This window comes from Aythya fuligula, chromosome 2 (assembly GCF_009819795.1).
Source record: "Aythya fuligula isolate bAytFul2 chromosome 2, bAytFul2.pri, whole genome shotgun sequence".
Lineage (NCBI taxonomy): Eukaryota > Metazoa > Chordata > Aves > Anseriformes > Anatidae > Aythya > Aythya fuligula.
The window spans coordinates 143,604,166-143,623,569 of NC_045560.1; the positions used below are offsets into that span (position 1 = coordinate 143,604,166).

The following is a 19,404-nucleotide window of genomic DNA, read 5'->3' on the forward strand; positions in this document are numbered from 1 at the left end:
TTATTTATTTTTTTTTAATCAATCTGGGCTGAATTACCACCTTCTAACAAGATACCATTCACCTGCCTTATCACTACAACGGACTATATCTTCTTAACCTTGCCATAAGGTCAGTTAAAATTTACATCCTCATAAAATTAGTTTAAGGTAATGCATTTTACCTCAAAAGTTAGGGTGAGTTAAGTGTACACATACGGTCCTTTGTAAGTAACCTGATGAACAGTAACTTGTAGAGCTGACATAAACTGATTGCTTTTGATTTTGTGCCCATACACTTCTATGAATAGGAAATATTCTCTACTTGTGCATTTATAGCTTGGCTCTACATGGGTAGTAGCACTTTCATGAAATGTGGCAGATATATAATTCTGATGGGAATAAGTACTTTTTAAAATTATGGTACAGATGAACAAGCTGCTGAGTGCTGACCCTTATTTAATCAGTTACAGCATCTATTTATATATTTATTTATTTGTTTGTTTGTTTTTGTGAAAAGCATGATGTGGTTCATATGGATAATAATATTAGATATTTCACAGAATCACAGAATCACAGAATCACAGAATCACAGAATTTCCTAGGTTGGAAGAGACCTCAAGGTAATCGAGTCCAACCTCCAACCTAACGCTAACAGCCCTCCACTAAACCATATCCCTAAGCTCTACATCTAAACGTCTTTTGAAGACTTCCAGGGATGGTGACTCCACCACTTCCCTGGGCAGCCTGTTCCAGTGCCTCACAACCCTTTCAGTGAAGAAGTTCTTCCTAACATCTAACCTAAAACTCCCCTGGCTCAACTTAAACCCATTCCCCCTCGTCCTGTCACCAGGCACGTGGGAGAACAGGCCAACCCCCACCTCGCTACAGCCTCCCTTGAGGTACCTAAAAAGAGCGATAAGGTCACCCCTGAGCCTCCTCTTCTCCAGGCTGAACAAGCCCAGCTCCCTCAGCCGCTCCTCGTAGGACTTGTTCTCCAGGCCCCTCACCAGCTTCGTCGCCCTTCTCTGCACCCGCTCAAGCACCTCGATGTCCTTCTTGTAGCGAGGGGCCCAAAACTGAACACAGTACTTGAGGTACAGCCTCACCAGAGCTGAGTACAGGCGGACAATCTCCCCCTGTAGTAGACCTGCTGGCCACACTGTTTCGTATGCAAGCCAGGATGCTGTTGGCCTTCTTGGCCACCTGAGCACACTGCTGGCTCATATTAAGCTGACTATCCACCATCACTCCCAGGTCCTTCTCTGCCTGGCAGCTTTCCAACCACTCATCTCCCAGCCTGTAGCTCTGCTTGGGGTTATTATGCCCCAGGTGCAGGACCCGGCACTTGGCCTTGTTGAACTTCATGCAGTTGACCTCAGCCCATCAGTGCAGCCTATCCAGATCTTCCTGCAGAGCCTTCGTACCCTTGAGCAGATCGACACACACACCTAACTTGGTGTCATCTGTGAACTTACTGAGGGTGCACTCAATGCCTTCATCCAGATCATCGATGAAGATATTAAAGAGGACCAGCCCCAGCATCGAGCCCTGGGGAACGCCACTAGTGACCGGCCTCCAACTGGACTTGACTCCATTTACCATGACTCTTTGGGCCCGGCTATCCAGCCAATTTCTAACCCAATGAAGCGTACGCCAGTCCAAGCCACGAGCAGCCAGTTTGTTGAGGAGAATGCTGTGGGAAACAGTGTCAAAAGCCTTACTGAAGTCAAGGTAGGCCCCATCCACAGCCTTTCCCTCATCCACCCAGCACGTCACTTTGTTATAGAAGGAGATCATGTTCGTCATGCAGGACCTGCGTTTCATAAACCCATGCTGACTGGGCCTGATCGCCTGCTTGCCCTGTAAGTGTCGCGTGATGACACTCAAGATAATCTGCTCTATGAGCTTCCCTGGCACTGAGGTCAAACTGAAAGGCCTATAGTTCCCTGGGTCTGCCCTCTGGCCCTTCTTGTAGATGAGCATCATGTTTACCAGCCACCAGTCAACTGGGACCTCCCCCGATAGCCAGGACTGTTGATAAATGATGGTAAGCATCTTGGCCAGCTCCTCTGCCAGTTCCCTCAGTATCCTCGGGTGGATCCCATCCAGCCCCATCGACTTGTGCACATCCAAGTGCCGTAGCAGGTCGCCAACCATTTCTTTGCGGATAGTGAGGGCCACATTCTGCTCCCCATCCCCTTCCACCAGTTCAGGGTACTGGTTATCCAGAGAACAACCGGTATTGCCGCTAAAGACTGAGGCAAAGAAGGCATTAAGCACCTCAGCCTTTTCCTCATCTTTTGTAACTAGGTTTTCCCCTGCATCTAGTAAAGGATGGAGATTCTCCTTAGTCCTCCCTTTTGCGCTGATGTATTTGTAAAAAGATTTTTTGTTATCTTTAACGGCAGTAGCCAGATTGAGCTCCAGATGAGCTTTGGCCTTTCTAATTTTGTCCTTACACATCCTCGCAACATCCTTATAGTCCTCTGCAGTGGTCCACCCTTTTTTCCAAAGATTATAAACCCTCTTTTTTCTACTAAGCTCAAGATGCATTTCTCTGTTGAGCCAGGCCAATCTTCTTCCACGCTGGCTCGTCATTGGGCATGTGGGGACAGACCACTCCTGTGCCATTAAGATTTCCTTCTTGAAGAGTACCCAGCCTTCCAGTACTCCTCTGCCCTTCAGAACTGCCTTCCAAGGGACTCTACCAACCAGTGTCCTGAGCAGCTCAAAGTCAGCCCTCCAGAAGTCCAATACAATGGTTGTACTTGTCCCCTTCCTGGCCTCTCCAAGAATAGAGAACTCTAACATTTCGTGGTCACTCTGCCCAAGACAGCTTCCGACCACCACATCTCCCACCAGTCCTTCTCTGTTTGTGAAGAGAAGGTCTAGCGGGGCACCACCCCTGAAGTGTTCTTTTTCTTTAAATGCTAGATTGCTTTGTGAAAGAACTTTCTATTTGTTCCACCAGTCCTGTCTACTCAGAAACGTATTTGGTATCTATTCCTGACAAGATTTTTGCTGTGACTCCTCTTTTCTGTAGCCTGGTCCTGTTCGTTGATTCATTGTTTAGAAATGAAGGTGGAGAAAAGTGTCAGTGGAGAAAAGTAGGCATAACTTCTCTGAAAGGTCTTGATGATAAGCTGTGGATGGAATATGGCTGCTTCACTAAGGAGATCAAAATAATCCTGCTGGAACCATAAGACTTTTTCTGTGTTCTGATCTATCTATATAGGTAGGCAGAATTTGGTAGATATATAGAATATAGGCAGAATATAGGTAGAATATAGGTAGGCCCCATGATGTTTTAGAGATCATGATCAGACCCTCAACTGATATAAAGCTGACATAAATCTGAATGAATTTAGGCCTCAACTTTTAATATTCAGTGGTAACACCTTGAATACTTTTAGTGGTATTTTGTCTTCATTAACTTTCTCTTCTGGTGCTTCAACAGTTTCAATATTTGGATCTGCAGTTGGATCTTTTTATTGTTTTTTTTTTAATTAAGTTAGAAAAGGTTGTTAAATTCTTCCATGTAGATATGAAATGATTTATCATTACAGAGAACTGTATGTCTCAGTAGCAGAATGGAAAAGAAAGGCTCAGATCCCACACTTATAGTTATGAGTTCACTTGTATTTTGAGCTACATTGTAAAAGTGCAGGAAATCTGGCATTCATTTAGGTAGATTTTACCATGAAGATAGACATGAAGATAGCAATTTGATGACACCTTCACTTGAAGACTGCAAGATCAGAATGGAAAAGAGTGCCCTTTTCTATGCTGTATTTTTAATAGTATTTTGAGATAACAGCAGATTCTAGTACACTAAAAGCAGTCTACTTGTATCAGCTATTTCCATACCTCTTCAACTCTTTCTTCATCTAAGCCTGGCAGTGCACCTATCCCTCACACTTTTCATCCCTTCTATTCTCTTCCCCTTATCAATTACTTTTATCTCTTCCCCTTATCAATTACTTACATCTCTTCTTCTGCACCTTTATACTTTATCCAACCATCTTCTATACCTCAATAAATATTGTAATTTTAAATATAGTAATTGCTGTTACTATTAGAGGGCCCCAGGTCTGCAGACTCAGAATTTCTTTGTGCTTGTTTTGGTCTTGGCTATTTTATCTCATTTTAGCTGTTGTTAGCAGAAGTGTAACAATCAGGTAACTTTTTTTTTTTTTTAATTACATTTTAGTTTATAGTGATAATGTGTAATTAAATATTCTAAATAAAAATTCATACGGGCAAGTGGACACAGAATGATACCAGAAACTATTTCCTAGTATTTAAGATTATTATTGGTACAGCTCATATATGCAACCAAAAATATATATTATTAATACATTGAAAATCTTAACAATTGAATCAAAGAATTTTCATTATTTCACATTAAATCATTACATCATACAGTTAAAAATCAATTATAATACAGTTTAAATTGTTGTACACATGTCCTAGTACCTACCCTTTTTCTGGAGTTGCATCTTTTCCCTGCTCCTCTGATCTGAGGTAAATGTTCTGGTAAATAGTCTGGAGTGGGGTATGGCAAGTCTACAGAATAGTAAATAGATAATAGTAAATACATAATAAGGAGTGTGATGGTAATGATGATGTTTTCTTTCTTTTCCTCTCTTCAAGATTTACCTAGTACTATTTTTATGTCTTTGCTAAACTCATTTTGCAATTTGATCTTTCTTCATTGGCCTGCAACCATGTTATGCATATGGTGCATTTTATGTGTACTGATTATATTTTTTGTTCTCTCTAGATACTAATGCTAAAACCTGCTTTGTCCAGCTCTCATGTCTGCATTTCTGAGTTATTTATAGCCCTGAAGCCTGGTTCATGTGCCCTGTCTCCCATGTTTGTACTTCTGCTTGTAACCACAGGTACACTATACAAGTATAAGCAAAAGTAAAACTGAGAGTCAGATTGAATAAATGTAACAGCAGTCACTATAAAAGTGGCTGTTACAGACAATAAAACAAAAGCAAATTTTCAGGCAGTCTGAAGCAAGTTGAGATGAAGTAAACCTTGTAAACTCCAGACCTGAGAATCTGCAAAGTCATTATATGTCTGCGGTGTGTTACTGGGTTACAGAGCTAAAAAGTCATAGTCAGCAAACATAAATCACAAACCACACTTGGTAGTATTCAAAGTAAAATCAATTTTAAAGTTAATAAAGAGGATAGAAAAAACAAAAACACTGAACAAAAGGACACATAAACCAACCTAGGAGAGCCCCACAGAGAGAATCAAAGTGCTGGCAGACAGTTTGGGATCCTGATGACTTGTGGTGATGCCCTGTTGTATATTTATAACTGTTCATAACTTTCGTATTCTGATTAGATATTATAATTGCATTAAGAATATATTCCTGGCTTCTCACATAAAGTGTGTTATTTTCATGCACTTAATGGCAGTTTGAGTGCAACACAGTCTTTTCAAACAAGAAAAATAAAATATTGATCATTTATTTGACTAGAAATTTTCAGTGATTATTCTGTTATTTTCAATTTTTAATGCATTGAAAACCTTTCTCAATGACTTTCTAAGTCTAAAATTATAAACAAGATTTAGTCTGAGTTTACTACTTCCGATGAAGAAATTAGTATTCATCAGCTGTTGGGACTTAGCTTTTGAAACTCTGAAATCAAACATTTACAGAACCAAACTAACCTCTGATTTTGGCTCTGCATTCATGTTCTGCCTTATTATAAATAAAGTTAAATTGTCTTATGTGTATCCTACTGTATGACTTGAAAGTCAGAAATGACATCTTTCTGAGAAATTCTCGTCAGTTAGTTTTGTCATGTTTGCCTTCATAAGAAAAAGCAAAATCAGCATTTATTTTATTATTTATTTATTTATTTTTAGTTGTGCAATCAAGCAGCAAATGTTTGAAAAGGCTTGAAAGACTAAATCAGGGAAGGTGAAATAGGGGTATTAGTGGCCACAAAATAACTCTAGTAAGATACTATTACAATAAGAAACCATACTGGTTGTTATATTTGCCTGCATTTTTATCATCACTCTCCTTCACTTTCTATAAAATTATCTTACATACAGAAAAGACAAACATCAGGGAATGGAAAATTGAGATAGAATACAACCTGTGGAGTATATCTCAATAAATGCCCAATATCTCAATATCTCAAAATATCTCAATATTTTTTTTTTTCAGAAAGGGTATTCTGTGAAGCTATTTTATTCGCGATTGCAATGGCGTGTGTTCCGCAAGCAGGAACACGCAGAAAAAATTTATCATAATCTTATATTCCCTACTACCCGACACCTGATTTCTCCCGTTTCCTCTTTGGCAGAGTATTACAGGTTCACAACCTACTCGACACCTTTTTATACCATATATGTACAATTTTATTTGACCAAACATTATTTTCTCCCTTTTTTTTTTTTTTTTTTTTTTTTTTAATCTTTCCTTCTTCTATTATGACTAGAGGTCCCATGATTTTTGTTTTTACTGATCTCATACTGCTCATCCTGTTTTTCTTAGCTATCCTCCTTATTTTGGGACAGTAGGACCTTCCCCTTATTTGCTTAACATACTCCCCACTGCTATGCTACTGTCATGCCTGCACAATCACTTCTGAATATGCAAGGTTAGTGGATTTTCCACTGCAAAAACTGTAGGGAATGTTACAAGCAATATGGTTAATACAGTTTACACTGTTAAGCAGATCTTAAATGACTGCTAAGTGATTTATTATGTCTTGTTGAGGCATTTAAAAAAGGTATAGATCCGAGCAGCTTAAAAGCCTATTTCTTTTATGGATGAAGAAAGAAGTAATTACTTCAGTAAGCAAATCAGCACCCTAAGGAACATGACTAAAATATAGCAGCTGTGAAGTCTCTAAAAGTTCAGGTATATCAAAATCAAAAAAGAAGTTCAACATCATGCTAAGGCAAAACTATAAAAAAAAATACATAGCCAGGGAGTTTTGCTAGGAACGGGATAAATAATGGTTTTACGGCTTCACAAGATTATATTTTCAGTAATGCTTCTTTTGGGGGGGTCACTTACTCTGTGGTTACTTTTTAGTCATTTTTTTCTTGTTCAGCTTCCATGCTGAGTGCCAGATAGATGGCTCTCATATACCATCTTTTCTCATCTACAAAGACCACAATATACAACAGTTAGAACATTGATTAGGGTGTCTGCCTGTATATCTGAGTTTAACTATGCCTTATCTAAAATGGCCTAGCATTCAAAACTTGGATTTTGATTAATTATAAGCTTTAAGGGGACAAAAAGGAGAGAAGAAAGTGATGTGAACTGGACTGAGCCTTGTTGATATGACTGTGTATTGCAGCAATTGTTATTTATAAGCAATATTGTATGTGTAACACATAAAAACTTTCTCTTTTTCATTTGGAAAGGTCATGGAACAGATCCTTTTGGAAGCAATGTCAAGGCACGTGCAAGATAAGGAGGTGATCTGAGACAACCAACATGGCTTCACCAAGCGCAAATCATGCCTGACCAATCTCATGGTCTTCTGTGATGGACTGACTGCAACAGTTGACAAGGAAAGAGCAACCAATGTTATCTACCTAGAATTTTGCAAGGCCTTTGACACAGTTCCACATGACATCCTGATATCAAAATTAGGGAGATGTGGATTTGAAGGGTGGGCCATCCAGTGGATAAGGAATTGTCTTGAAGGCCGCAACTAGACAGTGATGGTCAATGGCTCTATGTCCAGGTGGAGGGCATTGATAAGTGCTGTCCCTCAGGGGTCTGTCCTTGGACCGATACTGTTTAATATCTTTATCAATTATATAGACATAAGGATATAGTGCGCCTTCAGCAAGTTTGCAGATGACACTAAGCTCAGTGGTGCAGTTGATACTGCAGAAGGAAGGGAAGCCATCCAAAGGGACCTGGACAAGCTTGAGAGGTGGGCCCAAGTGAACTTAATGAAGTTCAAAAAGCCTAAGTACAAGGTACTGAACCTGGGTTGGGGCAATCCCACTGGGAGAAGAACTCATTGAAGGCAGCCCTTCAGACTTGGGGTTTCTGGTGGATGAAAAGCTTGACATGAGCCAGCAGTGCATGCTTCCAGCCTAGAAAGCCAAGTGCATCCTGGCCTGCATTTAAAGAGGAGTGGCCAGCAGGTCACTGGAGGTGATTGTGCACCTCTACTCTGTACTCATGAGGCCCCACTTGGAGTACTGTGTCCAGGTCTGGGGTCCCCAGAACAAGAAGGATGTTGACCTGTTAGAGCAGGTCTGGGGGAGGGCCACAAAATTGATCAGAGGGCTGGAGTACCCCTGCTATGAAGAAAGGCTGTGAGAGAGTTGGGGATGTTCATCCTGGAGTAGAGAAGGCTGAAGGCTCCAGGGAGACCTCATTGCAGCTTTTCAATACTTAAACGGGCTTATACAAAAGAAGGATACATTTTATTTATTTATTTATTTTTCTCAGATAATAAGGACGTATCTGAGATAATGAGATATTTTTCTCAGATAACAAGGAGAAATGAATTTAAACTAAAAGAGGGGAGATTTAGATTAGAGATTAGAAGGAAATTCTTCACTCACTGAAGCACTGGAACAGGTTGCAACCTGATCTAGTGAGTGTTAACCTCTGCCCATGGCATGGGAGAAATTGGACAATCATTAAAGTCCATTCCAACCCAAGATATTCTATGATTCTGTGATTTTAGAAATGTGCCATTTTGCCTTTGACTCTTACTTCCAGAGTGGTGTACTGACTTTCTACGTAATACAGTGTCTAATTGTTAATAACATCTTCAGATTGCCTTATCCCACATTTGTATCTATTAACATGTTTCTTTTCTTTTTATCTGTAAGGTTGTTATATTTTTTGATGATGGTACTATGACAGGTTATTTGGTGTTTGGCCAGTGGTTTTGTTTCCAGTTTGTGTTTTCACATCTTCTTTTCAATGGTTTTTCAATGTTAAATGCAACTGAAAAAGACTTGGTCTGTATCCTATATTGATTTTCATGATGGCAAATTCCACCAAATGGAGTCCACAACAAAATATTCACATCCTCAGTTCTATCTGTTGATGATTTTTCCTCTTTTTGTTAGGTTTATTGGCTATTTCATAATTTAAACAGTTTATTTTTCTTCATTTTACATTTTTTTCCCATATGGTAGGATTTCTTTTTATTTCTTCTCTCTCTATATAAATATTTTTTATTTTTTTTGTACTGTAGTTGCAATACTTATTTGCCAGTTCCAAGCAAAAATGTTTGCATGTCTTTCTTGAACCACAGAGATTTCAAGAATCTTTACTAATTCCTCAAGTAACCTAAAAAAACCTCTTCAATCATTAATAGAACAAAATATTAAAAATATTTTTAAATGAATGACATAAATAGTTTTTCCTTTAAACTTAAAATACTAGCCTTGGTGCATTTAGTTCATATGCAAATAAGCAAAATAATGTTTGGTATAATTTCTGAGTGTACCATTGAATTAGACAACAGGATGAAAGTTTTACTTTCTATGTATACAGTTTCAACTAATAAACATATAGCACTTGGGAGACCGAATTTCAAAGCCCTATTTGTCATTCACATATTTTCTGACCTTTTGTTAATCGCTTGTGTCTATTCATTTATTTGTTTCCAAACTGGATATAGCTGAATATAATGAATACTACATCCACTATGTAGTATGGCTGTGATGATACAGGGAATGTTGTGAAGGGTGTAGGAACATGCTATTTAGTCCCATCTAAATGAAATAAGGTATGTGGAATTATGTATTTGGAGATGAAAGAGAATAGAGAAGAAGATGGCTAGTAATTTCTATATCATATTTTTTCATTTAATTTAACTAATTATGGTCTTTTCTCTCTGGTGGATCTTGAATGACATTATTGAGGACTTTATGACATATTTTATTATGACATATTCAGGACTTTAATCATTTGCTACAACACAGCACTAACATGTTATATAATCATTGAATATTTTTAAGATCCCCAAACTCTTGCTGGCACTGCATAATTCTAGCATAAACAAATAGGAAAAAAAAAAAAAACAAAGGTCCTTAGCACCTACATTGTTGTTGTACATTTCTTGTTGTACATCTTGTACATATGATCACGATTAATACTGAATCAAAATCTATCTTATTCATTTACTCAATTGTTCCATTTCAAAATCTAATGAAGCATATTTTCTAATCTAGAATCTTTGAATGCCTTCACTCAGAATTGAATTTAATTCATTAAAAAAATAAATGAACAAGGAGACACATGCATAAATTCAGTATAGAGGAACCCACAAAGACAGTAAAAAAATTTTAGATCAGAAATATAGTGTTTAGTTTTTCAGGTTTAAATTTTGGTTTAAACAGGTTTAAACAGGTTTTAACTCTGTATATAGGCAACAAAAACTGCAAGCAATTTTGATCATCAAAATATACTAAGTAAATAATCTAACAATTTTAGCACTGCAGGTAAATTGTGTTCACTTGATAAAAGTACGACTGTAGAGGAGTTTATCAGAAGCTTCATATCTCCTACTGCCAGTACTGGCATGATGTGCTGATGTTAAGCACTGAGCAATTCTATGTTGAATTTTTTTTTTTAATGAATCCATAAGGACTTTGATAATAAATTTATATGCATTAATCATATTAAATATATCAATAAATTCCACCAAATTTTCAGTCTTACAATGCAAAGAAAAATGATGCAAAGTGGTGAGTCATTTGGATAACCTACCTTATTAGTTTCATAATTTCACTATATATTTCAGTATATTTAAAAGAGAAAAGATTAAAAGATTAAAAAGCCTGTCTCACCACACTTGTCTTCTTCAATTATAAGGCAATCATATTCTTCTATTTGTTCACATGCTACACATAAACAAACTAAATTATCTTGAAGTCACTTAGATTCTCTATTTTAGTCACTTTGTAAGGAAATTTATTTTTGTTAGAAACATATTGTTTCCATATCTGAAGCATTCTCTTCCTTTCCTTGGTGACTGCTGATAAGAACTTATTTGATTTCATCTCTCAGTTTTTTCCTATGAACCTTTAGAAAGGGAAAGGTCTTCCATATTTCCCATATTGATTTTTTTTTTTTAATTCATATTTTTCTTTAGTTCACCTGAGTTTATTTCTGAAGAGATAAACGTGAGCCAAATCCTAATACAAAAAGTATTGTAACAATACTCTTGCAAACATTTCACTGCTGTTAGCAGTGTTCATCCAGGATAACACCTGCAGACATAACAGACCTACACTGAATTTGAAGTAATTGGTATCCTCAGTACCATGGCAGGCTCCCTAAGGAATCAAAAAACTGTAGGTGACAAAAGGGAAACTGGTGAATTATAGATCACTGTTCTTTGCATCCGTATGAAGAAGAACTAGTAGAGATCCCATCTTAGTGAAGTGATCCTTAGTAGGAACACTGCTGAGAGGACTTACTGGGGCACTAATGACAATAGAGTGAATGCAATGAGACCAGAGAGCAGCAAAACTCTTCCCTTCTGCCTGTCCTAGTGGATTCCTCTGTTGGAGTCTTAGGTTGCTTTGGCTGCAAAAATGCAGGGGTTCAGTGAAATCTTATCACTTCCTTAATTAACTAATACATCTGAGAGCTAGCCTGGTTTTCTTTTTCTGCTTCCCTCATACTTGTGCCTCAACTCTCTGGTTTAGCTCAAGTCCCTTTGTGTTCTGTAACTGTCCTTGGAAGGTCTGGATCAGACTCAGGTTAGAGAATCAGCCTGATTGTTATGACCCAGGACAAATGGAAACTGTGAGTATCGTCTTAAAAAAGTTGAGTAAAATCAACTTCTGGCACCTGATGCTTTGAAGAAAGCAAAAGAAATTCTACTCTTTTCCAGATGGAATGAATTGACTGCAGCAGTTGAATCTCATGTTCTGTTGTTGATACTTTTTTTATGAGAAACATATGGTTTATGTGTATATCAGAAGCAGACAGATACACTTTTTCTAAAACAAACAAATGAAAATATATATATAACTTTCAGTGAGGAAAATAAAATGAAAAATCTACTTAAAAACAAACAAACAAGCAAACAAACAAAAAACAACTTAGAAATAATTCACCAGACAGTTCCAGTGTTTACCATAGAAATCTTACATCACTGCAAGCCCCTGGCAATAGTACATAATGGAAAAAATTGTGCAGATAGGAGAGTCAGCCCGGAGAGGAAAATGAGCATTTGGGAAACAAAATCTACAACTTGGAACAATTTAGAAATGTTCCATTCTGAAGACTTTATATAATCTTTCTGTTTAATAACATTTTTTGTTTGTTGGTTTTCAAAGCATGATAGATATTTCCTGTGGAAAACAGAGGACACATAATTCCCTTTATTAGATGTCATAAACAAATAATTTAATTATTTTGATCAGACTGAATTCTAAATAGTTTTAAACCTAGTTTGAAATGAAATTAAAATTTTTAGCAAGTTCTCAGAGCAAACTGTTATTGTAAATTGAAATGAAAGGAAAGGAATCTATGGAAATGTGACAGGGAGTTTTCTGACTGCTATGTGTAAGAGTTACATCTTTATCTCCAAACTCAAGAAGTCAGGCTTTAAACAGCAAGTATTTTTGGTCTCTTGAACATATGGACTTCTATCCACTATCTAAAAATTTGTGCTATTTTAACGAACAGCATTAATTAAAAAGAAGAATAAAATATATTATACATGGTAGTAAAATGAAATGATAAAACCTTACTCCAAATGTGCCAGAAGTGACAATCTAACATTTTTCAGAATCTTCCTAAAAAAATATTAAATTCAGTGCATTTTTTTCTCCTATTCCCTTTGAACTATTGTGATTTCCAAAATTATTTACAACCTATTCAAAGACATATATTCTCTTTGGTTAAAACTTGAACTGTAATTTCACTTTTTTATTATTATTATTATTATTTATTATTTTTTTTTTCTTTATCATTTAAGTTGTATTAATATAGGAAAGAAAATGAAGTGACAATGTTCTCTTTCATCTGGTCTAATAATTTTCATGTTTGTACAGACACAGAAGATCTGGTGCAATAAGAATGTTTGCATAATAAGACACGTACATGTTTCAAAGCTGGTCATGGAACCTTTGATTTTCTGTTCAGATTTTGTTCATGCATATTTTCTTGTGTACTAATTAAATGAGTATGTTTAAATGGGAAAGACCTCTTACTCTTTCTGTCATCTGCTGTGATAGATAACTCAGAAGTATAAGTTATTTCATGAACAAAATGAAGTTTATCATGTTTTGTCTTATTATTATGTGATTCTGGAGAAGCCCACATAAGTATTCTCCTTCCTTTTGAATGGAACACTCTAAAGGTAATGTATTATTTGAAATAAGGAAATATCTTCACACATCTTGATGACTCCTAGCATTATTGACTTTTAATACTAATGCTGATTTCCAGTGCTGTCGACAGAGTAAAGTGAATGACTCACTTTTTTTTTTTTTTCCACATTTTTTTTTAAATTTGTTTGTCTCAGATGTATCTATTTGAATGTGTTTGGTACGTGAAAACATAAGAAAGCCTTGAGATCCAGTGGTATGTATAATCCAAAAGTTTAATCTGACTGAGTAGTTTATGCACAAATGGATGAGAGTCCAGAGGCAGCTTGCTTCAAAAATGTAGTCAGTGAGAAAATAAAATACACTTACATCCATTTGCCTCTTATTATTCAGTAGGGAGGCATTCACAAAGCACATAAGTCCATAAGAATTGCAGCTTAACAATAAATTTAAAATGCATGAATTATGAAGTGCCTAATAGGAAAATAGCAAGAACTCAAAATTTTATAAGTAACCATGCACAGATGCTAGAATCAGAAACTTTGACTCAATGTAAAGGTTGTTACTGAATCTTTTTAGCAGAATGCATTAGTATCATAGAATCATAGAATCATTAAGGTTGGAAAGATGACCTCCAAGATCATCTGGTCCAAGCATCATGAGAAGAAATATCTCCTAATTTCCAACCTAAACCTCCCCTGGCACAACTTGAGGCCATTCCTCTAGTCTTATTGCTAGTTATCTGTGAGAAGAGGATAACCCCCAGCTCCCCACAACTTCCTTTCAGTTAGTTGTAGAGAGCAATAAGGTCTCCCTTGAGCCTCCTCTTCTCCAGACTAAACAACCCTAGGTCTCTCTTCTGTTCCACTAAGGACTTGTATTCCGGACCCTTTACCAGCTTCATTGCCCTTCTCTGGACACGCTCCATGGCCTCAGCGTACTTCTCGTACTGAAGGGCCCAAAACTGAACACATACTTTAGGTGCAGGCTCACCAGAACAAAGTACAGGGGACAATCATGTACCTGTTTTTTCTGGCTACACTATTCCTGATAGAAGCTGGGATGCCACTGGCCTGCTTGAACACCTGGGCACACTCCTGGATCATGATCAGGTGAGCATCAATCAGTTCCCCCAGGTCCTTTTCTTCTGCACAGCTTTCTAGCCACTCTCCCCTAAGCCTTTAGTGTTGCATGGGGTTGTTGTGACCAAAACACGGGACCTGGCACTTATCAATGTTGAACCTCATCCCATTGGCCTCTGTCCATCGTCCCATCCTGTCCAGGTCCTTCTGCAGCGCCATCCTATGCTCCTGCAGATTGACATTTCCCCCCCAACTTGGTGTCATCTGCAAACTTACTGAGGAGGAATTGACTGAAAATCAGTTCACTCATCCAAATCAACAATAAATATATTAAAAAGGATAGGCCCCAACGTCAGGGCCAGTGGCGCAATGGATAACGCATCTGACTACGGATCAGAAGATTGTAGGTTCGACTCCTGCCTGGCTCACATGGTCCTTTTGGGGATGTTTAAGGAAGGGTTGGACCTGGTGCTTAGGGACATGGTTCAGTGGGTGACATTGGTAGGAGGGTGATGGTTGGACGAGATGATCTTGAAGGTCTTTTCAGCCTTAATGATTCTATGATTCTATGAACACTAACCCCTGGGGAACACCACTGGTGACCAGTCACCAGCTCTCCATTCACTACTACTCTCTGGGCCCGGCCATCCACCTAGTTTTTAAGTGAGCAAAGAGTGTACCTGTCCAAGCCATGGGCTGCCAGCTTCTCCAGAAGAACACTGTGGAAGACCATGTCAAATGCCGTACTGAAGTCTAAGTAGACTACATCAACAGCCTTTTGCTCATGCACCAGGCGGGTCACCTGGTCATAGATGTAGATGTGGTTCGTCAGGCAGGACTTGCCTTTCATGAACCCATGCTGACTGGGCCTGATCCCCTATTTGTCTCACATATTTTATGTGATTGCATTAAAGGTGACCTGCTCCATCACCTTTCCTGACACTGAGGTCAGGCCTGTAGTTCCCCGGGTCCTCCTTATGACCCTTCTTATAGATTGGTGTCACATTAGCAAGTCTCCAGTCATCTGGGACCTCTCTGGATTACCATGACTGCTGACAGATGATGGAAAGTGGCCTAGCAATCATGTCCGACAACTCCCTAAGCACCATCTGGCCCCATGGACTTGTGGCAGTCCAGGTGGAGCAACAGGTCTCTAACTGTTTCCACCTAAACTGTGGGGGATGGGGAGTTCTGCTCCATATGCCTGCCTTTCAGGTCGGGAGGCTGAGTACCCTGAGGATAAGTGGTCTGGCTAACAAAGAATACTAGTAAAGAAGGACAAAGACATCTACTAAAGAAGGCATTAAGAACCTCAGCCTTTTCCTTACCCTCAGTACTGATGTTCCCTTCTGTGTCCAGTAAAGAATTGAGTTTCTCTTTGGCCCTTCTCTTGGCGTTAACATATTTATAAAAACATTTTTTGTCATCCTTCACCGTAGTGTCCAGTTTGAGCTCATAGTAGGCTTTGGCCTTGCCGTTTTCTTCTCTGCATATGCTGTCAACTTCCTTGTACTCTCCCTGAGTTGCCTGTCCCTTTTTCCACCAGACATAAACTCTCTGTTTCTCTTGGACACTTAGCAAAAGTTCTCTGTTCAGCCATGCCAGTCTTCTTCCCCATCTTACGGCACACGGGGACAGCCTGCTCCTGTGTCTCTAAGACTTCCTTCTTGTGGAGCGTCCAACCTTCCTGGATCCCTCTTCCTTCAGGAGTCACTCCCAAGGGACCCTCCCTACCAATGTCCTGAACAATTCAAAGTCTGCCCTCTGGAAATCCAATTTAGCAGTTTCACTGACCCCCCTTCTGACTTCACCAAGAATAGAGAACTCTACCATGTCATGGTCACTTTGCCCAAGACAACTCACTACTACTACATCTCCCACCAGTCCTTCTCAGTTCATGAACAACGTCTAGTGGGGCATCCCCTCTGATAGGCTCACTAAGCAGCTGAGTCCAGAAGCTGTCTTCCATGCACTCCAAGAACCTTCTAGACTGCTTCCTCAGGGCTGTATTGTATTTCCAGCATTTATCTGGGAAGTTAAAGTCCACCATGAGGACAAGTGCTGGTGATTAAGAGACTTCCACCAGCTGCTTATGGAATGCCTCTTCCATCTCTCCATCCTGGTTTGGCAGTCTATAACAGATCCCCAATCCCTTGAAGTCCCTTTAGATAGCCTTCAGGCTTCTCTAAGCAATTTCATCGCTGCCAGCCTGAATTATCACTAAGGGATAATAATAGGGGAGAACAAGGTCAGGAAGTTTCCCGGTAATGTCCTGACCTGGGACCCAGGTAGGCAGCAGACTTCCCTATGGGTAGGGTCCAGCCAATGTATGGAGCCCTCTGTTCCCCTTAGAAGGGAGTTGCCTATGACCATTCCTTTCTTTCCTTCTTGTTGGAGGAAGTCTTGAGGTGTGGAATTGACTTCCTTGCCCTAGACAGCCTCCTGGGTGGACTTTGCCCCACATCCTCATCACCCTGTCCTTCAAGCTCCAGGGCCTCACACCTATTGTGTAAGGGCACCTGGGAAGGCAAGGCAGGTAGGGAGGGGGCTCTCCTGTGACACCAAGAAGAGACCGGGGACCTGTTTCCATTCCTCTCCATCTCTCAGGTTTCCTCCCTCTGCCTTACAGCAACAGAGCAGGGGGTCCACAACTATTTGGGATATGTTGCCCTGGTGCCTTTCCCTCAGGCATGGCAGGGAGTGACTCCATTGGTCTAACTCCTGCTCACTCTCCCTGACAGTCTAATCTCTCTGACAGTTTAATCTCTCTACCTCCTCCTTGAGCTCTGCCACCAGGCTGATCAGATCTTCCACCCACTTGTACCTCATGCAGTCAGTATCTCTGTCAGCCTCCATTGGTAGCAACAGGCTCAGCTACTCCCTGAAGCCAGAGACCTAAACAGCCACATCTTTGGGCAGGCACTCAGTCTGGGTTGCCACAGTATTTTTGGCAAGCACTTTGGTGTGCGTTTGCTGTCTGGTCGAGACCATGGCTGGGTTTGCTGTCCAGGAGGTAGCTGGTAGGTGAGCTGGTCTCCTGAGTGGGGAAGGATACTCCACTCTCCCTTCATGAACTGCTGGACCAGCTGCCATGCCAAGTGCTGTGCCACACCCTGACTGATGCACCACACTTTGTTTGCCCACCCTGTTCACCGCACTCCCTAGGGGCTGCCTTTGTATGGTGGTGGTGGGGGGCTTCTGGCTCTGCTGAAGCCTTGTCAGCCGCCCTCATGAAGGCTGCCAGATCCTGGTGGCTCCTTCAGCTGCCTCGAGTGGTCTTGATGCAGATAACTACCTGCCCGCCACGATCCCCCATTCTGCTGCAGAACATGACTGCCTTAGAGCCAATCACCTGGCGAGTGGCTGGGTATCGCAATTATATGTTGAAGCCTTTTAATGATGATATCCATTTGCCACTCCTGTTTGTAACTCTGCCCAGGACTTTCCAGTAACTAATCTCACTCTCAAATTGAAATCCATTTACTTTAAGAAAGGTTTTTTTCTCTCCACCTCTTTGATAATACAAATAGCAACCTACTTCTCACCCAACTGGCTCTTGTTAGATTTGCATAGCTGAATTGTTGCAAAACAGTCTTTTGTATTAAAGATGCAGAATGATTTTATATAAAAGTTTAGTTTGATTCATGGATAAATAAAAGAGATTCTTCCTTCCCCCCATGCCTAACCTGGCTAGATCATTTGCTTCTGCTTTCAGGCAAGAGGTAGTTATGTAGACAGTAGAAGTTTATTTTTTCCCGGGGAAGAACATAGTGAATCTTCTGTAATGGAAGTGCAATAAAAATAAACTGGACTGAAGAAACAACCATATCAAGAAAATATGTTTCCCAGGCTGTATTTAGAAAGATACAAATCTCCAAGTTCAAAACAAACAAACAAACAAACAAAAAAGTAGGAGATATTGCTATCTAAATTCAGAGTATGAGTATGAGATCAAATTTAAAACAAACACAAATACAAAGTTTCCAGTAAAGTAAGTTTCAGTTTGACAGTTTTCTATGCCTAGTACAAAGTCTTACTAAAAACTCAGAAATGGAGAAATGATGAAAACACTATTTGCATCCACACAGGAGGCATTCATCCCATGTTTTTTGAATGTTTTATCTCCAGTCTGCTAAATTAGTTATTCACATGTGAGCTATATGTCTCCATTATGTCAATGGAGATCTAATCAGGACAGTCAATAGATCCTGGAGTGCAATTTGGTTGAGCAAATATAGGTGTCTATTCTAAGATGAGTATTTCTCAGGTCATATGGGGACACCTATGTTTAGATAGAAAAATATAGATGTTTAAATTTGGAACTGAATCTCACTTAATCTGACATGAAATAATGGTATCAGTAAAACACTTACAGGAGCACTATATCATATACACATATTGAAATAAAACATATGGATAAAATCAATTTTTTCTAAAAATAAAAATCTTTACCTTGATAAGAAGAAAGAATGCAGTATAAGAACATGAGGCTTCTGTCCACAGCATTACAACCTCAGGGATGAGACTCATCTTTTTCATTTTACACAATAGAACTTAAAGTATACTTTTCTACTTTAATACTATCTTATTGTGGTTTGGGTTGCATCAAATTAGAGTCTTCCTTTTCTCCCATTTTAATTTTTTTATTTTCTTTTTATTTATTTATTTTTTTCATTTTCTTTTTCTACCTATTTTACTAAATGTTGTGAGATATTGTTCAGAATGTTTCAAATTATACTACATAAATCAAAGTAACAGTGATCTAAGTAAATGAAGGACAGCCTTAATATGTCCCCCTGAAACTATTTTGCCTTCTATCTCTTCAATATTTTCACAACTGATCACCCCAAAATTCATTTGCTCCTGTCCTGTTGTTAACTAGATTTTATTTCAAAGATCCACTATTTTGGTTGGAAAATGCTAAAGGGAAAGAAGTGTGAAAATAGGATGTTGTCACAGTTGAGACAGTTTTTTTATAGATCTTGAGTTCCTGTGGTGGTTTTACCCAGCTGGGCAGCTGAGGTCC

At 39.1% G+C, this 19,404-nt stretch overlaps 1 non-coding gene across 1 annotated transcript; it reads left to right on the top strand.

Annotated features, from left to right (window-relative positions):
* Window positions 1–14,733: 14,733 nt before the first annotated feature.
* Window positions 14,734–14,806, top strand: TRNAR-ACG. The gene has a single exon. It is a non-coding gene; the product is annotated as a tRNA-Arg (tRNA).
* The last annotated feature ends 4,598 nt before the right edge of the window (window positions 14,807–19,404 follow it).